At 45.1% G+C, this 21,367-nt stretch overlaps 1 long non-coding RNA gene across 1 annotated transcript in view; it reads left to right on the forward strand.

The window, feature by feature from the left end:
• Positions 1-21,367, forward strand: part of LOC310697734 — a 422,763-nt gene that overhangs the window by 35,784 nt on the left and 365,612 nt on the right. The gene's annotated exons all lie outside the window — the stretch shown is intronic.

Genomic DNA, 21,367 nt, shown 5'->3' on the forward strand with positions numbered 1-21,367 from the left:
AGAGTTAGCAAGACTGCTGAGGAGCAATTTAATTGCTTTTAGGTGGGAATTTCCTCAAGGACTATCCTTTACTTTCAGAGGGAAGAAAGTGAAAATTAAAACAGCCGAGGATCAAGAAAAGTTTTTGAACGACCACGGAGAAGACCTTCAGAAAGGGACCACAGGAATTCCAGGGCCGGGGCTATTGCCTATACCTACACCTTTGGGGCCTGAGGACCAGAAGAAAGAGACGCCACCACCAAAGGAATAACAGATTTGCCCAGGATGTCTCTGCAGCTTTTCAGTTGGACTATTAATGGCTGTAACTCCCCGGAAAAAAGGAGAAGGATATTTCATTTATTAAAGAAAGAACAATTGGACATCATTTGTTTGCAGGAAACACATGTGACTAGGCTCCATAGAAAGGTGTTAATTAACAAGAGATTAGGCCAAGAATTTATTTCATCGGATCGAGTTAAGAAAAGAGGAGTGGTGATATATGCAAAAGAGAGCCTATCACCAAAATTTCTATTTAAAGATGAGCAAGGAAGAATTTTGGCAATCGAGATACAAACCCAAGGCGAAAAGCTTTTGATATTGGGAATTTATGCACCGAACGAGGGGAAATCAGAATTTTATAAGAAACTGCATGAGACATTGCTGGACTATCTGGACTATAGCAACATCATTATGATGGGAGATATGAATGGGGTGGTCTCTACGAATATGGATAAGTCACAAAATCAAAGCTTGACAAAAGATGGCAGACTACCTAAAACCTTCTTTGAACTGACTGACAATATGGACTTGATTGACATTTGGAGGATAAAGAACCCTCTAGGAAGAGAAGGAACATTTTTTTCTGAAGCCCAACTGACATGGACAAGAATCGACCAAATATGGATAACTAGAGGTCTGGCTCCTAAGACTAGAAAAGTGGAAATCTGCCCAAAGACCTGCTCCGACCATAATGCAGTAAAGATGGATATGAGACTAACTCCAACCGGCTCCTTTAGATGGAAGATGAATGACAACCTGTTTAGAGATCAGGAGATTATCAAAAAGGCCCAAAAAACTTTGAAGGACTATTTTGAAATAAATTTGAACACTACTGTGGGGAAAAAAGTAATCTGGGACGCCAGCAAAGCTGTTATGAGGGGGTTTCTGATACAACAGAACACCATAAAGAAAAGAGCACAGAATGAGAGAAAAGACAAGATCTTGGAGAAAATTAAGGAATGTGAGAAAAAGTTAAGATCGAAACCGAAGTCACAGGAGATTCTGAGAGAAATTAAACTTTATCAAGCACAATACTCCAAACTGATAAATCAGGAAGTGGAGTGGAAAATCAAGTTAATGAAACAAAGATCATTTGAATCGGCAAACAAATGTGGGAAACTGCTAGCATGGCAGTTGAAAAAGAGACAAAAACTAAATACGGTCACTAACCTAGAGATTGAAGGGAGAAACATCCAGAATCCTGTGGAGATTAGAAAGTGTTTCCAGAGATACTTCAAACAATTGTATACCCAAGGGCCCCAAGATGAGACTGAGATAGACGAATTTTTGAGAAGGAACGGACTACCAAAATTGTCTCAAGAAAATAGGACATTCCTGAATTATAAAATAACACAACAAGAGATTGAAGGTGCCATTCAGAATATGCAACTGGGCAAATCTCCAGGGCCAGATGGGCTTACCTCCAAATATTACAAGACATTGAAAGATTATTTGATACATCCATTAACGGAGGTTTGCAATGAGATTATGGAGGGGAAGAAAGCACCGGAATCGTGGAAAGAAGCTTTCATCACATTGATACCTAAACTGGAAACTGAAAAGACACAACTTAAGAACTACCGTCCCATTTCCCTTCTAAATGTGGATTATAAAATTTTTGCAGACATCTTAGCAATAGACTTTAAAAAGTTTTAAATGAAGTGATTCATAAGGATCAGGCAGGTTTTCTCCCAGGCAGACATTTGTTTGCCAACACAAGGAATATTATTGACATTTTGGAACTTTTGCAAACAAATATAAAGACAAAAGCAGTGTTAATTTTTATAGATGCGGAGAAGGCATTTGACAACATCTCATGGAAGTTCATGAAGAAAAACCTTGAAGGGATGGGAGTGGGACGGGGGTTTGAAAATGGCATAGATGCAATTTATTCAGAACAAAAAGCTAAATTGATAGTTAACAATGTGGTGTCAGAAGAGTTTAAGATTGAAAAAGGAACACGACAAGGTTGCCCTATTTCCCCTTTGCTATTTATTTCGGTCCTGGAGGTGCTCTTAAATATGATTAGAGGGGACCGGTTGGTTGAAGGAATTCAGGTCGGAGCTAAACAGTATAAACTTAAAGCTTTTGCAGATGACCTGGTTTTGACACTACAGGAGCCAGAATCTAGTACGAAAAGGGTTTTAGAATTGATTCACGAGTTTGGTCGGGTGGCGGGATTCAAACTAAACAAGCAAAAAACAAAGGTATTGGGAAAAAATTGACACCTTCAGAATCAGAAAGGTTTCAGAAAGAGACAGACTTAAATGTGGTTAAAAAGGTGAGATACCTAGGGGTAAACATGACAGCCAAGAATCTGAATCTATTTAAGGACAATTATGAAAAGTGCTGGTTAGAAATCAAAAAGGATTTAGAAAGTTGGTCAAGATTGAAACTTTCCTTGTTGGGCCGAATTGCTGCTATAAAGATGAATGTATTGCCAAAAATGCTGTTTTTGTTCCAGACCTTACAGATTGTGGATAAGGTGGAGTGTTTCAGGAAGTGGCAGAGAGATATCTCTAAATTTGTCTGACAGGGCAAAAAGCCCAGAATAAAGTTTAAAATATTAACTGATGCCAAGGAAAGAGGGGGGTTTGCCCTGCCAGATTTAAGATTGTATTATGAATCAGCAGCTTTCTGCTGGTTGAAAGGCTGGCTGCTTCTTGAGAACACGGATGTTTTGGATCTGGAAGGATTTAACAATGCTTTTGGATGGCATGCATATTTGTGGTACGACAAGGTTAAAATTCATAAGGCTTTCAAGAACCATATTGTCAGGAAGGCAGTGTTTAATGTCTGGATAAAATACAAAGACTTACTAGAAAACAAAACCCCAAGGTGGTTGTCACCAATGGAAGCTAAGGCCCGGAAAAGACTCAATATGGAGGCCAAATGGCCGAAATATTGGGAAATACTAGAAAAAGATGGAGAGACTTGGAGATTGCAGAGTTTGGAGAAATTAAAGGATAAAGTGCGAGATTGGTTACATTATGCTCAGATTAAGAAGGTTTTTAATTCGGACAAAAAGATAGGATTCCAGGTGGAAAAATCGAAACTAGAAACAGAACTGTTAGAATCTAAGGCTAAGGTACTTTCAAAAATGTATAACTTGCTGTTAAAATGGAACACACAAGATGAAACCGTTAAATCAGCTATGATAAAATGGGCACAGGACATTGGGTACAATATTATGTTTGCTGACTGGGAAAGGTTATGGACCACCGCTGTGAAATTCATGGCATGTAATTCCTTGAAAGAAAATGTTATGAAAATGATATATAGGTGGTACATGACCCCAGTCAACCTTGCAAAAATATACCATTTGCCCGACAACAAATGTTGGAAATGTAAGGAAGCTGAAGGAACATTCTTTCACCTCTGGTGGACTTGCCCTAGGGTTAAGGCTTTCTGGGAAATGATATATAATGAACTGAAAAAGGTATTTAAGTATACCTTCTCTAAGAAACCAGAGGCCTTCCTTCTGGGTATTGTTGGTCAGAGGGTCTTAAAGAAGGATCAAACTTTTTTTATGTATGCAACAACAGCAGCAAGAATACTTATTGCAAAATATTGGAAGACCCAAGATTTGCCCACCGTGGAAGAATGGCAGACGCAACTGATAGACTACATGGAATTGGCAGAAATGACTGGCAGAATCCGAGACCTGGGAGAAGAGGCAGTGGAAGAGGACTGGAAAAAGTTTAAGGACTATTTACAAAAAAATTGTAAACTGTATGAGTGTTAAGAAAGATGCAGGACTGAAAATAACATGGCATCAGCAACTTAGTTCAAAGAAATATGAGAATAAGTGAGATCTGAGAAAAAGATAAATTTTGGAACAACATTATGTATAAATTAAGCATTTGAGTATTTGATAAAAATATTTAAAGTCGGAGACATAATATTTGAAAATTACAAAATAGGAGTTGAAACAAGGTGATAATTTGCTGTTCATAATTTTAATTGGGAACGCAGGAATGGGAGATGTGAGGAAGTCCAAAAGGCTAAGAAAATATTGTTGTTGGATATTTGATTTTGTTGTATGTTTTTCTATTATATGTTAACCTTTTTGTTTTTCTCTGTTTTTCTTTGCTTGTTTGTTGTATTTGGATGACGGTTTTATATATGTTTGGTGAATTTAAAGTTTAAATTCCTTAATAAATATCTTTATAAAAAAAAAAGAAATTTCTAAATTTTTGTGGAAGGGTAAAAGACCAAGAGTAAAGCATAAGATATTAATAGATACAGTAGAAAGAGGTGGCTACGGGTTACCGGATTTGAAGCTATATTACAAAGCCTCATGTCTTCTCTGGTTGAAAGATTGGTATTTATTAAAAAATTGGGATATTTTAGATCTAGAAGGTCATGACACCCGTTTTGGGTGGCATGGCTATCTTAATTATGGGAAAATAAAGACGCATAGGAGTTTTTCAAATCATATAATAAGAAATGCTACAAATAAGGTATGGGGAAAATACAAAAGATATTTGGAACAGAAAACCCCAAGATGGAACTCTCCACTAGAAGCAATCGCTGTTTAAAAAAGTAACAACATCAAAGAGAACTGGATAACGTATAACACAATATTAAGGGGGGGAGGAGGAGGGTCAGCTAATATTGATAAGTTATGAGAAAATAAAAGATCACTTTTCTAGTTGGCTAGATTACTTCTAGGTGAATGAAGAGTTCAGACAGGATAAGCAGATAGGTTTTGAAAAGGAGCCTTCAAGATTTGAAAGAGAACTACTGAATAGTAAAACCAAAATAATCGCAAAAATGTAGACTTCTTTTAGACTACAAAGTAATGGATGAGGAGGTTAAGGCTTCAATGATAAAGTGGGCCCAAGATGTGGGCCGTCCAATTATGCTAAAAGATGGGGGAAACTGACGGAATGTAAATTTGAAATTTACAGCCAGCTATAATATAAGAGAGAACATGATGAAAATGGCTCATAGGTGGTACCTCACTCCTTCCAGATGATCAAGAATGTATAAAAATTTGGCGAATGCTTGTTGGAGATGTGGAGGAAATAACGGTGACATGAGCCACATGTGGTGGACGTGTGAAAAGATTAATATTTTTTTGGGGGGGATATACGATGAATTAAAAAAGATGATGGGGATAACTTTTACGAAAAAAATGGAGGCATTTCTATGAAGTATTTTAGATAAAGAGATCCCAAAAAATCTTGACTAGCAAACTCAGAGGAATCTCAAAGCAAAAATTTGCAGAAAAATGGGATGGTTATACAAGATATGTTCAAAAATACAATAATAGTTTTGACTCCGTGCTAGCATTCGAGTGATAAAGGAACTAAAAGGAGGTGGACAACAATTAAGGGTTTATTATGTTTTCAGAATGTATTGGAAAATTTATACAGAAAGGATTATTGTTTTGTGTACATTCCATTGTAAGAATGGAAACAGAGCCAGAGCCACAGCCTAAGTCTGAAACAGTCCTTGATAGAGTGCCAGAGCCAGAGCGAGACCCTGAATCAGTGCCAGAACCAAGCCCTCATTCAGAACCAGAGCCTGAGAAAGAGCCAGAGCCAGAACCAGAGCAACAGCCACAGCCTGAGTCTGAAACAGCCCTTGATAGAGAGCCATGTTCGGTAGATTTATTGCTTTATTGTTCGGCGCCCAGCCACGCTTCCCCTGGGAGCCTCTGTAGATCGTAAAGCAATTAGCGGAAGTACACAGCGGGGTGTGTCGAGAGAGCAGTAAACAAGTCCCACACGTTTCTTCTGTCCTACTATCCCTTTATTTACTCAAATATAGTGTGTTTACAATTCATAAAGACCATCAGATTCAAGCTGCATTTTCTCTGCGTCCTTCTCTCTCAGTGCAGCGGCTGAACTGCTTTCGGTTCCCACTCAGCTCACAGCATTCCAAGCTGCTTTCGTCACGTCCTGGCTTACTTCCCTTGTAAGCGCCTCCTCTCAGGCTTGAGGCACAGAAGGTTAACCCTTCACTACACCCAACACCCCCTCTTGCCTCGCGCCTCAGGGGAGAATCAACCCTTGACCCTTGGTCGTCCCAAACCCAGACCTTCGCAAAACTCCCCATGTCTTTGGAAGGTGAGTGGCTTCATGAACCCATCAGCTAGGTTCTTGGCAGAGGGACAATACTTCAGAGCAACTAATCCCTCCTGAACGCTCTGGCACACATTCCAAAAGCGAATGTCTAGGTGTTTAGTTCTAGCCTTGAACTGACCTGACTCTGCCAAACGTAGGCATGGTTGATTGTCCTCGAAAACACGTATCGGCAGACAATCCACTTCGCAGAGTTCCTGCACTAAGCAAGCATAGAACTTCTCTGCACACCTCTGAAAGAGCACTAAACTCAGCCTCAGTGGATGAGAGCGCTATAAGACTTTGCTTCTTAGACCTCCATCCAAGTACTGAGTTCCCAAACTTCACCACTAGGCCAGACACAGACTTGCGATCCTCAAGATTAGCCCAATCCGAGTCCACAAGACAAGTCAGTTTGACTTCTCCTTGTGCCGGCAACCTAAGACAAAAGTCTTTGGTTTCCTGCAAATACCTCAGAACTCTCTTGATGCCATTCCAGGCTTGCACACTAGGGTTTGAAGCTTCCGTGCTGAGCAGATTGACAGCAAACGCTATATCAGGTCTGCTCCACTGGGACAAGTACAACAAACTCCCTAGGGCTGACTGAAACACTTCAGTATTTTTGAAGTCTCCATAGGACTTCTCACTCCTGCACAATCACTCATCCTCATGTTCTGAAGCAATTGCTCAATTTTGCCTCTCTGGCTGAGCAAGAAGCTTCCATCCTGTGCACGCTCAACACTGACACCTAGGTAGGTTTTGACAGCACCAAGCTGTTTAAGCTTGAACCGTTTCCCTAGCTCTTTGGCAAACTTCTCTGCCTGTTCATCTGTCTCTGAGAAAAACAACAAGTCATCAACCCAGATCTGCAAATACTCTTGTGTTGCCCCTGATCCTCTCAAATAAAAGCAACTATCAGCAACACTTCTCCTGAAACCTAGCTCTTCTAAGGCTTCATTCAGGCACATGTTCCAGTTTCTGGCAGATTGGCGTAATCCATAGATGGATTTGTGCAATCTCCACACAACATCCTGCCTTAAGTTCTCAAACCCCGGAGGAGGAATCATGTACAGCTCCTCCTGGAGATCTGAGTTAAGGTAGGCAACATCCACATCAAAGTGGTTTACCTTCCAGCCTCTCTGTGCTGCACAAGCTAAAAGCGTTCTCAGAGTCTCCGCTCGTGACGTTGGTGAATACACCTTCATGAAGTCTATTCCCTTCCTCTGAGTAAATGCTCGAGCAACTAACCTGGCTTTATACTGTGGTTCTCCAGCGTCAGTGGGTTTCAAGCGGTAAAACCACCTGCAACTCACAGCCTGCTTGCCCGGTGGCAACTCTGTGAGTGAGAACACACCTAGATCTTTCATGGACTTCATCACTTTGTCCATTGCCCTGTGCCACTTGCCTGCTTCTTCCTCGGGTAAACTCTGAATATCCTCGAAGGATTCAGGTTCACATCTGGCTGAACCTACCCAGACGCCTGAAGCACCGTACCTATCAGGAGGCCTCCTTGTCCTCGCTGATCTCCTCAGTGTGAATCCTGGTGACCCTGCTGCTTCACTGGGTCCAGCTAAATCATCTTCAGTGTCTTCCCCCTCTGACCTGCTGCGCCTCTTGGGCCTTACAGCTGGTCCAGCAGGTGAGGAAGGCTCACTCTTTGGCTCAAATTTGACACTTGCCTGAGGAGGTGTTCTAGGTTCCCCCCTCTGAGGGATCCTGAGCTGTCCCTGCCTTGGACTCTGTCCCTGTGGTGGACCCTGTTGCTCTGGACCATGGTCCCCAGCAACAAGTTCCTCTTCCTCCTCAACATCTGAGTCATAGAACTGCTGCGAAATCACGTCTGGATTAGCGTGCAGACGTTTCCAACCAGCTTGCTCACAGAATTCAGCGCTATTGCTGATAACCAACCTAGACTGGTTTCCACTTGGGTACGCAAACCGCCAGGCCTTTGAGCCAGGCTCATACCCTACAAAGATTATTCTTTTAGATCTTGGCTCACCTTTCTTGCGTAGAGCCTTTGGAATAAGAACCCAAGCCTCACAACCAAACACACGGAGGTAGTGTACCTTGGGCTTCTTTCCATGCAGTAAGAAATACGGCGTATTTCCTACACTAGAGTTGTACACTCTATTCCAGTGTTTCCCAACCTTTTTTGGGCAAAGGCACACTTGTTTCATGAAAAAAATCTCGAGGCACACCACCATTACAGCCCCATGACGTCAGCGCGCAGCGTCACGCCGGGAGGGACATGAATTGCTAGCAAATTACATAATCACCTCCTTGAGGGCTGGCTCATCTTCTCCGAAGGCAGAACCCCATTAATTAACAGCACAGACTCACACCATAGCCAAGACGAGGGGGGGAAACCTCAGTCATGCACAGTCATGCACATGTGGGGGCTAAATGAGGACGAAGACCGGGCAGAGAGCAGGGTTCAAATCACCCCACCTGGCCAGGACAATCCCTGGGTGCTCCCTTGGGCCACTCGCCTGACCCACCTCGCAGGGCTGTTGTTGCGAGGATAACACGGGGAGAACCACGCGCGCCCCCGGGAGCTCCTTGGAGGAGAAAGCGGGCGATGAATGCAATGCACGAAATATATGAGAGGCGACCAGGTTTTGCAGGTGAGGGGTCCCCGCCAGCCTCCGCTTCCAACACCTGGCGCAACGACGCCGAAGTTTCCCCCGGGCTCGGCTCGGGGAGCAGCGCTGCTCCCCCCCGGCTCCCCTTCGCCCTCCCGGCTCTCTCTGCCGCCCACTGTGGACCCCCCTCACCTGCTAAGTCCAGAGCGCCGGTGGAAGTTGCATGCATGCATGCAGGGCGCCGCATTGCCATTGCATTGCACTGCACTCCATGCAACGCCTGCACGCATGCATTGCCTTGCACACCCGCCAAGGGGTCTCCCCGCGGTCCGATGCGTCCCCTCTGGCGCAGATGCAGCATTTCAAAAATAAAACACCCCCCCGACGCAGCCCTACCTGGGGGGCAGCCTCCGCCTCCGCCGCTCCGCCTCCGCGGGGATCCCCGGGCTCCATCCTGCCTCCCGATCTCCGCGGGGCCGCAGGCAGGCTGCGCAGGGTCTGCGCGGAAGAGCCCCTGCCCACCCGGCCGCCGCCGCTGCGCTCATTCCATGGCCGGGAGAAGAGCACTTCAAACAAAACGCCCGGCCCGGCAGGAAACGTAGTTTGCACACCCCGCGCGGGCGCGGAGCCCAAGGGCGAGGGGACTATGGATCCCGGCAGCCCCCGCGCCGGGGACGGAGGGGGAGAGGCCGGGTGCAGGGATGGAGGGACGGGTGGGCGAGCGAGTGAGTGAGTGGCAGCCGCCAAGCCTTGGCCGAGAGCCAGGAAGGGCCTCCCCGGAGGAGGAGGAGGAGGAGGAGGGAGGCGCAGAGCGGGAGGGAGGGAGGGAACCCCAGGGGTCATCTAGTGACGGCGCCCCAATCGAAAATTTGACTTTTAAAAAAAAACTTTCGAAATTTTTAATTTTTCCCGCGGCACACCAGGCAACATCTCGCGGCACACTAGTGTGCCGTGGAACAGTGGTTGGGAAACACTGCTCTATTCTGCGTATGAACAACGTAGCACCAGGCCTCAGACCAATATTTCTGGGGTAGCCCTGCGTCCCAAAGGATCGCAGACACAGCTTCCTCCACCGTCCTGTTCCTTCTCTCTGCGACCCCATTCTGTTGCGGAGAGTAAGGAGTGGTCAAACGGTGGCTAATCCCCTTCTCCCTAAAGAAATCCTGTAAAGCAGAACCAGTGAATTCAGAACCTCTGTCACTTTGAAAACCACGAACTTTGGTGGAAAAGGTTACCTCAACTGCGGTGATCCAATCCCTGATCATTTTAGCCGCCTCCCCTTTCGTTTTCAGAGAGAAGGTCCAAGCAGACCTCGAAAAATCATCAATCAAAAGCAGAGAATACTTTGATCCTCCCAGTGACTCAACTGACATGGGTCCACACAAATCTGAATGAATTGATTCAAAGGGTTGTGTGGTCCGCCTCTCTGACTTTGGATATGAGCATGTCACAATTTTTGCCTGTTTACATGCATTGCAATCTAAAGATTTGTCACAAACATTAAATTTGCACCCTTGTGTCAGCTCTGGTGCTTTCTGAAGATATCTCCAATTCAAATGGGCGAAGCGTCGGTGCCAAATATGTGAACAACCATGGTGAGGCGCCACATTCACACATTGGCCCTTCGCCTCTTCGGTGTCATCCTCTCCTGAGGAAACAAATTATCTTTAGACTGCACTGTGTACACGTGTTTCCCATCCTTGGAAAATTCACATTTGTCACCTGCAAAAGAGACATGAAAACCATCAACTAGTAGGTCATGCACACTTAACAAACAGTTACCGCAAAAGCTTTGACTTCATGCTTAAGGAAGGGACAGAAGAAAAAGCCTGTCTCTGTTAGTCTTTTTCTGCTTCCATCCGCGATCGTCACAAATTTCTGAGTTTTTACTGTCCTGCAATTTCTCAAAAGACTGCTAGATGGCACCAGCGAGTTGGCGGCTCCACTGTCGATTATTACAGTAAGAAAGTCTTGTTGTTGACATTCCTGGGTCGTCAGGGCAACAATTTTCTCACTACCCCCCTCCTTGGGGCTTCTGCAGATGTCCTCTCTGGTTGTCACGGCAACAGACTCCCCCCGGCAGGAAGACTTGCCCAGGACCTTCACAGCTTCCGTAGATGCAACTCTCTCTTTTTCTTTTTTCTTTTTTTCCCCCAGTACATTTTTATTCAAATTACACAAAGAAAATATACAAATAGACATACCGCTAAACATATCAGTATACATATGAGTACATATTTACATAATTTATTATTTCCCTTCCCCAAATTATACAAAAAATCATAAAAAGATAAAGAAAATCATAATATTTCGGGCTCTGCCGAGCCCTGGACTCCCCTCCACCCTTTTGGTAAGTATCAAATAAATTCCACAATCACGTATTTTTTTTTATTCTTAAAAGTTAATCACTCACTGTTAGATTTATTCCAACCCCGCCAGTTTCCTCTACAAATTGGTTCCGACATAATTCCAATATTTATTCCAATTTTTTTGAAATTTCTGTTCATCTTGGTCTCGTATTCTACCTGTTAGTCTAGCAAGCTCGGCATAGTTTACCATTTTGACCTGCCAATCCTTTATACTGGGTATGGTTTCCGTTTTCCAGTTTTGCGCCAACATAATTCTTGCAGCTGTGGTGGCATAAAGAAATATGTTCTTATCTTCTTTTCTAATTTCTTTACCTATCATTCCTAGCAGAAAGGCTTCAGGTCTTTTGGGAAAAGTGTATTTAAGTATTTTTTTAAGCTCGTTATAAATTAGTTCCCAAAAGCCTTTCACTTTATTACATGACCACCACATGTGATAAAAGTCGCCTTCTGCTTCACCACATTTCCAACATCTTTTATTCTTTAACCTATACATTTTAGCCAATTTCACCGGCGTGTGATACCACCTATATATCATTTTCCAGATATTTTCCCTCAGTGCCATACACGCCGTAAACTTTATACTACTGTTCCACAGTTCCTCCCACCATTCAAAGTCAAGATTATGGCCGATGTCTATTGCCCATTTAATCATTGCCTCCTTCACCTCCTCGTCTTTTGTGTACCACTCCAGTAGCATATCATATATCCTAGACAGTATTTTATTTTTACCTTCAACTACCTCCACGTGGAACTTAGATTTTTTGTCTTCAAAGCCCAGTTTCTTTTTATCTTCTTTTAACAAATCATTCACCTGGTGGTATTGCAACCAGCCAGTGAATAAGTTTTTTATCTCTTCGTAGGGTCTAAGTTTGTTCCCTTGTTCTGTTTTACTTATAAGTTCTTCATAGGTGGCATTCCTCTCTTCCATATTTGTTTTCCTAATCGTTAACACCTCTAATGGTGAGATCCACCAGGGAGTCTTCCTTTCCAGGAGATTTTTATTTCTCTCCCATACCTGGTATATTGGTCCCCTAAAAATATGGTTTAGGAAGCCCCTATGAACCTTCACCTTTTCGTACCACAGGTACGAATGCCATCCGTACCTGTTATTGAAGCCCTCCAAATCTATTATATCTCTATTTTCCAATCTTATCCAGTCTTTTAGCCACAATAAAGACGCGGCTTCATAATATAGACTCAAGTCCGGTAAGGAAAAGCCTCCTCTTTCCTTTTTGTCTACCAATATTTTCATTTTTATCCGCGGTCTTTTTCCCTGCCAGATATATCTTGCCAGGGCTCTCTGCCATTCCTTACACTGCTTTAAACCTTTAAGTACAGGGATAGTTTGAAATAAGAACAACATTCTGGGCAGAACATTCATTTTAACAACCGCTATCCTCCCCAAAAAGGATAGTTTCATCCTCCCCCAGATTTCCAGGTCTTTCTTTATATTCCTCCATGTGGCCTCGTAATTATCGTTATATAAATTTATGTTTTTTGTCGTAATCCACACTCCGAGATATTTCACTTTTTTAGCTGTCATAATACCCACCCTTTGTTCTAGATCTGTCGTTTCTTCCTTAGTTAAGTTTTTAACCAACATTTTAGTTTTATTTTTATTTACCTTGAGTTCTGCCACAGCACCAAACTCTTCAAATATTTGTAGGGCTTCTTTTACGCTATTCTTTGGGTCCTCTAGTGTTAGTACAATATCATCCGCAAAAGCTTTGATTTTGTATTCCCTCTTTCCAACCTTAATTCCTTTAACCTCTGTTGCTTCTCTCAGTCTCTTATTGTGTATTTCTAATACTGTTATAAACAATAGAGGAGACAGGGGGCAACCTTGTCTAGTCCCTTTATGTATATTAAAAAATTCCGTTGTAGTATTATTTATTACCAGTTTTGCCTTTTGTTCATGATAAATTGCTTCTATGCCTCTTCTAAATTTTTCTCCCATTCCCATAAATTTCAAACTTTTCATCAGGAAGCCCCATGAAATATTATCAAATGCCTTTTCGGCATCTATGAATACCAGGGCTGCCTGTTTATCTATTCTGGTGTCCAAATATTCAATAATGTCTATCACATTTCTTACATTGTCCCTTAGTTGTCTCCCTGGAAGGAAGCCCGTTTGATCTTTATGAATTCTGTTGTTTAAAACCTTTTTTAATCTTTCTGCCATTACGTCAGCAAACAGTTTATAATCATTATTTAATAACGAAATTGGCCTATAATTCTTCACTTCCAGAGCATCCACATCTTTTTTAGGAATCAATGTAATATATGCTTCCTTCCAGGTGTTCGGGATCCTTCCCTCTTTTATTATATTGTTCATCACTTCACATAACATTGGTGATACTTGGTCACTTAATATTTTGTAGTATTTAGCCGGAAGGCCATCCGGCCCCGGCGCTTTCCCGGATTTCATCTTTTTTATAGCCTCCTTTATCTCTTCTTGTGTAATGTTTTGATCTAATAGCTCTTTTTCTTCTTTTGAGATCTGTTGCAGATGGTGTTCTTGTAAGAAGCAATCTATTTCATAATCTGTTTCCTTTCCTCTTTTATATAAATCCTTATAATACTTTTGAAATATCTTTTTTATCTCTTTTGGTTCCTCTACCATCCTTTCTCCTTCCCTTATCTTACAAATCACATTTTGTTTCCTTCTTTCTCTTATTTGCCACGCCAAATATTTCCCTACCCTATTTGCTGATTCAAAGTTCTTCTGTTTCACCGTTTTAATTTTCCATTCAATCTCTTGGTTGATTATTGTAGAAAATTTGGCTTGTAGTATCTTTATATTTTTTGTTTTGCCGTCTTCTCATCAGGGTTAATAGTTAATTTTCTTTCATTTTCTATTATCTGTGTTAAAATCTGTTCTTTCTTTTTCTCTTTTTCTTTCCTTAAGTGACTATTTTTCTGAATCAAAAAACCCCTCATAACTGCCTTTCCTGCATCCCACACCATCTCTATAGCAGTTTCTCCATTTAAATTCCATTTAAAGTATTCTTCAATTGTTTCTTTAGCCTTTGTTACAATTTTCTGATCATTGAATAAGAATTCATTCATTCTCCATCATCCTACTCTAACATCTTTACCTCTTAATTCTATAGAAACCGCATTATGATCAGATATTGTTCGTGGAAGAATTTCAGACTTAATTAAATTTTGTATCATTTCCTTCGATATCCAAACACTATCTGTTCTTCCCCAACTCTGGTTTGGGTTTGAAAAGAAGGTGTATTGTTTAATAGTGGGGTTTTTAAATCTCCAGGCGTCAATTAGTCCCATATTATCAACCATGTCAAAAAAAGAGCAGGGTAGTTTACCTTCCTTCGTCTTTTGCTTTTTTGTTGATCTATCCAAGTCTGGTGCTACCACCCCATTAAAGTCACCCATCAGTATCATTTTTTGATCCATCCACTCCATTAACTTATTACCTAATTCATTTGGCGCATATATTCCAACAACAATTATTTTTTCTCCTTGAAAGACCATCTGTACTACAATCAGTCTCCCTTGATCATCTTTATACAATAATTTTGGTTCAAATTTTTCCTTTATATATATTACTACGCCTCTTTTCTTAACCTTATCCGATGTCACAAAGTCCAATCCTAGTCTCTTGTTACTCAGAATTCTCTTATGCTTGTTTATTACATGAGTCTCTTGTAGACAAATTAGGTCGCAATTCTTTTTCAATAATATATGTGCAATCTGGTTCCTTTTGTTTTTATTGTTCAGCCCATTCACATTCCAATTTAGTATTTTTAAAGTCATCTGTTATATAGTGTTAATAAGTTTATCAAATCTAAATAGAAACTACTGTTCTTTGTCTTCTATCTCTACTTCTTCCCTTTCTCCCTCCTCTCCTTCTTCTTCTTCGCTCTCCTCTCCCTCCCCCTCCTCCCCCTGTTGCTTCCCAACCTCCTCCTCCCACCCCGTCATCCTTCCAAAGTCCTTCTCGTATCTCCTTGCAAATTTCTGAAGTTCTGAAGGGGTGGACAGTTTAAATCTTTTTTCCTTGAAGTAGAATGAAATACCTTCCGGGAATTCCCATCTATACAGGATCCCGTTTTTCTTCAGCTGGTTGGTTAGTTTTTTATAAGGGTCCCTCCTTGGAAGAAATCTCGAAGGAATCTATTTTAATATAATAATTGGGTTTCCTTCAATATATAACCTTTTGTTATAATTCTGTTTCAGTATTTCATTTCTTATCTCCAACGAATTTAACATGGCTAATACATCTCCTGGTAATTTTTTCCCTTTGGCTTTGACCGATTTTGTTTTTATCCTGAATATGTTTACAAGAGAGTAATTTATCTCTTCTTCCTTCCTGTCTAGCCAAGTTGCTAACTCTTTAACCATTTTAGATCTTATATTCTCATTTAGACTCTCCGGTATTCCTCTAAACTTCAGATTTGATTGATTTTGTCTCATCTGTGTCATAGCCATGTTGTCCATCAGCTCTTCCTGTATCTTTCCTATCTCTTTCACTTCTACTCTAATCCTGTCCACCTCCTTCTTACTGTCCTTCGTATCTTTTTGCACCCTTTTCATTGAATCCTCCAGTACCTTAGCTCTTACCGATAATTCTTTAACTTTTCCTGTCAGTTCGCCTACCACCCCCTCCAATTTCTTATCCAAAATATCTTGCACTTCTAATAACTTTCTCTCGATATATTGTTCATTATTTTTAAATTCTTTTCTTATTTCAGCCATCAAACTATCGTAATCTTTGATTTCTTTCGCCTCTTTCCCCTCTTCTTGTCTTGATGGCCTCCTTTCTACTGGTGTTCCCACCCCCTTTTTCGATCCGTTTTTCATTTTATATATTTAATAGTCTTCCTCCTTTGGTATAAAGAGAGAAAGTATTCTAGTGGCAAAACCCACGTCTCTCAGATGTTACAGGGAAAATTGAAGCTGTACTGTTTGTGTCGCTCCCCTCTTGAACGTTGTATTCAAAGAGGTGGAGGAGCGCTGTATTCCAAGGAGTGAAGGAAGGAAAAACCATCCACAAAAATCCGCGCCGGTCATTGCTATCGCAGTCTCCGACCTGGTGAGACAGAAAGCTTCCTTTCCCTTCTCTCTAGTCCGTTAAACTGTTTCACTTTGTTTTGTCCGCCATTGGGGGGGGGGGCTAAGAATAAGGAGGTACCGTACCACAGGGGGGGAAAAAGAAGGGAAAAAAAGAAAAAGCCTATTAGGAGGATAAGGGAAAGCGATCAAGATAAAGAAGGTAATCAAACAATGAGGGGAGGAAGAGGGTGACCCAAATATCAACCAGTGGCACAGAGCAAAAAAGAGAAAAGGAGAGAAAAAAAAGAAAAAGAGCTTGCAAAGTTCATAAAAGGACTATATAAGCAGCACAGAAATAATCGCCAAAGTTACTGAGACCATTGGCTTAAATCCCAGTGGCCAATAATCCACTGGAACTTAAACGGAGTGTGGGGTGTGTCTTAATCCAAAAGTGGGCATATGGGTGTGGGGCAGGACCCAATTAGAGCGTCTCCTGAGTGGAAAAGCTTTTATATGTTGCAAAAAGTCCTGACCCACCGTCTTGATTTCGCTTTCCCCCTTTCCAAAAGTTCTCAGTCTCTTTCCGCTGTAGCGGGGAAATAATCTAGAAAGTAAACCCCCTCTTCTCCAGCCAACGTATTAGGTTGTGACTCTTTATATCGGGGAGAAGAACAAGAAATGAGGGTGTTGGTACGGAAACTCGCTGCTTTCTCCAAACACACAAATCTCTTTTTCCTTCCAAACGTCACTGGAAGGGCGCTGCCTCTCCGCGTCTTCCCTCCTCCTGCTGCCAATCTGTTTTTCACTCTTTTAGCTGGCCCGAGTAAAATAGCAGTTTCTGTCCTTTGTACCAATATGAGAGGTGTGAGTAACAAAGAGGTGTTGTCAGAGCTGCTTGAAGATCCTAGCTCACAGAGGATCACGCTAGCCAGCGATCATTAAGTAAAAGTCTTTATTGAATTACAGTTTCCATTCTCACGCTGCTGCGCGCAACTCTACGTCTAGTAGCTAGGTCGGCGAAGCTCCGTCTGAGTCTCCGCCCCGTGTGCACCAACTTAATATCCTAGCCTTGCTCCACCTTTTCCGCCTGACTGTCCTCCTCTGGGTCCCTCTACCCCCCGGGGCTTCTTCCTTCCGGGATTCTTCTGACGCTGACCCGGACCCTCCTGCCTCCTTGCGCCGGGCTTTAGGACCTGGTTCCCTTTCGGGGCTGCTTACTGCGCCGCCTTCCTCTGCATTTGAACTTGGCGCGCGCGCCCAACCTTCCACTTTCCTCTTAACCGTTTCTTCGCTCCCCGATGGAGGTGTGGCCACTCCTGACTCATGCCCTCCCTCCTGTGGTGAGCTGCCAGCGCTTCCCCCCTGGCTCCCTTCCTCTTCCCTGCTTCCTGGCGGTGACGCTGGTCCCGATTTCCAGCTGCTCCCCCCTGAGTCCCGTCTGGCTCTATCTTCCTGGGGTGCCCCCCTAGACTCCCCCCTTGCCCTGGCCACTGGTGCTCCTTTCTGTGAATCCTCTGATTCACTGGAAAGACTAGGAGATCTCGGGTCGTCGTCATCACTCATCTTTTCTTCTGCCTCCTCCCCTTCGCTCTCTGTTTCCTCCCTTGCCCGTGCCTCTGCTCCTAAACCCCTGACATCCATCCCCCCCTCGAAGCCCCCCATTCCCCCCTCCCCTCCTTCCGGTGCTGGAGCTGGGGGCTGCTGTTGCAAAGGGACGAACGTCGGATATCGGTCGCTTCCCGTGGCGGGCCTCCATCTGAACTCTCCCGGGTCTTCCTCCCTGCTCTCGTCGACGACGGTCACCTCCGCTTCCATCTCTGTGCCGCCGTGCTCGAAACCAGGGTCGTCCCCGAAAATGTCCATGTCCGTCTCTCCCTCACTTCCTCCTGGCGGCGTTGCTCGTCCTGAGCATTCCAGCCACTTTCTGCGGAACTGCTCCTCTGGCCTATCGTCCCACCAATACGAGGGTTCTGAGGCAGATCCCGAGGGTGACCCCTCCGGGGAACGGACGTCTCGTGTCGGTTCCTCGTCCGAGTCGAACCCCCGGAACGTGCTGGCCGAAAGCGTGGGCGTGAAAAGCCAGTCGTCGAAAAAGTCTGCTGGCATAGGTCTATGTGGGAAGAGGGCATGAAACTCGTCTTTGAGCAGAGGTTCGTCTAAGGCGTAGCCCGGCACCCAGCTGTTCGCACTGGCCGGGGTGCCCTCCTTGGCGAGAAAGTATTCTACCCCCTCTTCCCCCCATCTGGAGTCCAAAATCTCCGTGACTTCGTTGATGCGCTCCTTCTGTGCCACTCCCGCGTGCCCTGTTCTGTCTCTGGCCGGACTCGGCGCCGTTCCGGGTTCCTGGAACCTGTGCGGTGCCTTGTAGGGAGTGAGCACCGATCTGTGGAATACCGGATGCATTCTGGAACCCTCCGGAAGTGCCAGTCTGAAAGCTACCGGGTTGACCTGCTCTTCGACTTGGTAGGGCCCCAGTTGTTTATGCCCTAGTTTCTTCTTGGCCAACGACCTGGCCGGCACTGCGTGGGCTGCTAACCAAACCCAGTCTCCCACGTGGAGCTCTTCTCCAACCCTTCTGTGCTTGTCTGCTTGTACCTTGTATGCGTGCTTGGCCAGCTCCAGGTGGCGCCTCAGCTGATCGTGGACTTCCTGCAGCTCCGACGCGAACGCATCTGCTGTCTGCGGCTCCCCCTCCCCCATTCTTTCCAGTCCCGGGAAGGTTCTGGGGTGCCTCCCGTTGTTGGCGAAGAACGGCGTGACCCCCGTGGACACGTGCTTCGTGTTGTTGTAGGCGAACTCGGCAAGCGGCAGGTAATCCACCCACGTCGCAGGCTGTTGATTTGCATAACATCTCAGGTACTGCTGCATGATGGCATTGACCCGTTCCGCTTGCCCGTTGGTCTGCGGGTGTCTCGCCGACGCCAGGTTGATCTTGACGTTCAGGAAGCCCATCAGCTTCTGCCAGAAATTCGAGATGAACTGCCGCCCCCGGTCGGACAGAATAGACCGTGGCAGACCGTGAACCTTGAACACGTGGTCTATGAACAGTTTGGCGGTTTGCTCCGCCGTGGCCACCTTAGCACACGGAATGAAATGCGCCATCTTGGAAAACAGGTCCACCACCACCAGCACTGCCGTCTTGCCCCTTGAGCTGGGCAGATCCGTGACAAAGTCCAGGGCCACCCTTTCCCAAGGTTCGACCGGAGTTTGCAGCGGTTCCAACAGTCCGGCCGGCGGTTTGTGCACTGGTTTGGCCCTCTGGCAGGTGTCACACCTCGCCACGTAGTCTGCGACCTCCCCTCTCATTCCAGGCCACCAGAAATCCCTGGCTACTAATTCCACCGTCTTCTCCTTGCCAAAGTGCCCGGCCGTGGGCGCGTCGTGCAGCTGCTGCAGCACCTTGGCTCGAAGTTCGTCTCCCGGCACGTAGATGGCCCCTTTACGGATGAGCAATCCATCTCTTAGCTGGAAACCGTCGGCCGCTGCCTTGCCCCTTTGCACCTCTGCCATCTTTGCTTGTGCGAAGGAGTCCCCCTGCAACGCTCGTCGCACCGCCTCTAGGTCCACGGTCGCCGCGGCGCACGCCCACACTGTTGGTGCGAAGATGTGCATGGCGGCCGCTGGTGTTGCGTCCTCCAGATACTGTGGCTTACGGGAGAGAGCGTCTGCCATGATGTTGGTGTCCCCCGGGACATACTCTATTCGGAAGTCGAAGTTCGCAAAGAACTCAGCCCAACGTATCTGCCTCTGGTTCAGGAACTGTGCCGTGCGCCAGTGCTCTAGATTCTTGTGGTCCGTGCAAACCTGCACCGTGTGCTTGGCGCCGATCAGAAAGTGCCTCCACGCCTTGAACGCTGCGTGAATGGCCAGCAACTCCCTGTCCCATATGGTGTAGTTCTGCTCGGACTTGCTGAGCTTCCTGGAGTAAAACGCTCCCGGTCGCCACACCCCCTGCGGGTCTTTCTGCAGCAGGACCGCCCCCACGGCTCTGTCCGAGGCGTCTGTCTCCACCCTCATCGGCTTGCTGGGGTTGACATGAAGCAGCTGCTCTTCCGACGCGAAGAGACGCTTGAGTGCCTGAAAGGACTGCTCCGCCTGCTCTGTCCAAATGAACTTCTTTTTTTTGGAGCTAAGCGTGTCAGTGATGGCCGCCGTCTGCATCGCGAAGCCCTTGATAAACTTGCGATAGAAGTTCGCAAAGCCGACAAACCGTTGGACCTCCTTCCGGTTGCGCGGGCTCTTCCAATCCAACACCGCTCGAACCTTGGCGCTGTCCATGGCGAGCCCCTTGTCAGACAGCTTGTAGCCCAGAAAATCCACCTCCGGCACGTCAAATTGGCACTTCTCCAGCTTGGCGTAGAGCCTATGTTGCTTTAGCCTGCTCAGCACTTCCTTGACGTGTTTGTCATGCTCCTGCTGCGACTCCGAAAAGATCAGGATGTCATCTAAGAAACAGACGCACGTCTTGTAGAGAAGTCCCGCCAACACGTGATGCATAAACGCTTGAAAAACGTGGGAGCCATTTTGCAATCCAAAAGGCATAACTCTATATTCGTAGGTCCCCAGTGGCGTGAACATGGCTGTCTTCCACTCATCACCCTCCCGCATGCGAATGAGGTTGTACGCCCCCCGCAGGTCCAACTTGGTGAACACTCTGCCCTTCCGTACCTTTGCGAGGAGGTCGTCAATTCGGGGCATGGGGAAGTCCGATGGCCTAGTCACACTGTTCAAAATCCTGTAATCCACTACGAGTCTCTTTTGGGGCGTGTCCCGCTTCTTAACAAAGAATACGGGACTGCCCCCCACTGCCCTGGACTCCCGGATGAAGCCGCGCTGCAAATTATGATCAATGAACTCCTTGAGTTCTTGCAGTTCGTCCTCTGACATGGAATACAGTTTCCCTTTAGGCAGCGCCGCCCCCGGCAGCAGGTCAATTTTGCAGTCATATGGTCTGTGAGGGGGTAGCCTGTCTGCCTCCTTCTCGCAGAAAACTTCCAAAAATTCAGCGTACTTGTGGGGAATCGCTTGCAGCGTGCCTAGCAGCAGCTGTGACTCCTCTTCCTCTCCT

The sequence above is a fragment of the Podarcis liolepis genome (genome assembly GCF_965112155.1).
Source record: "Podarcis liolepis genome assembly, chromosome: W".
NCBI lineage: Eukaryota > Metazoa > Chordata > Lepidosauria > Squamata > Lacertidae > Podarcis > Podarcis liolepis.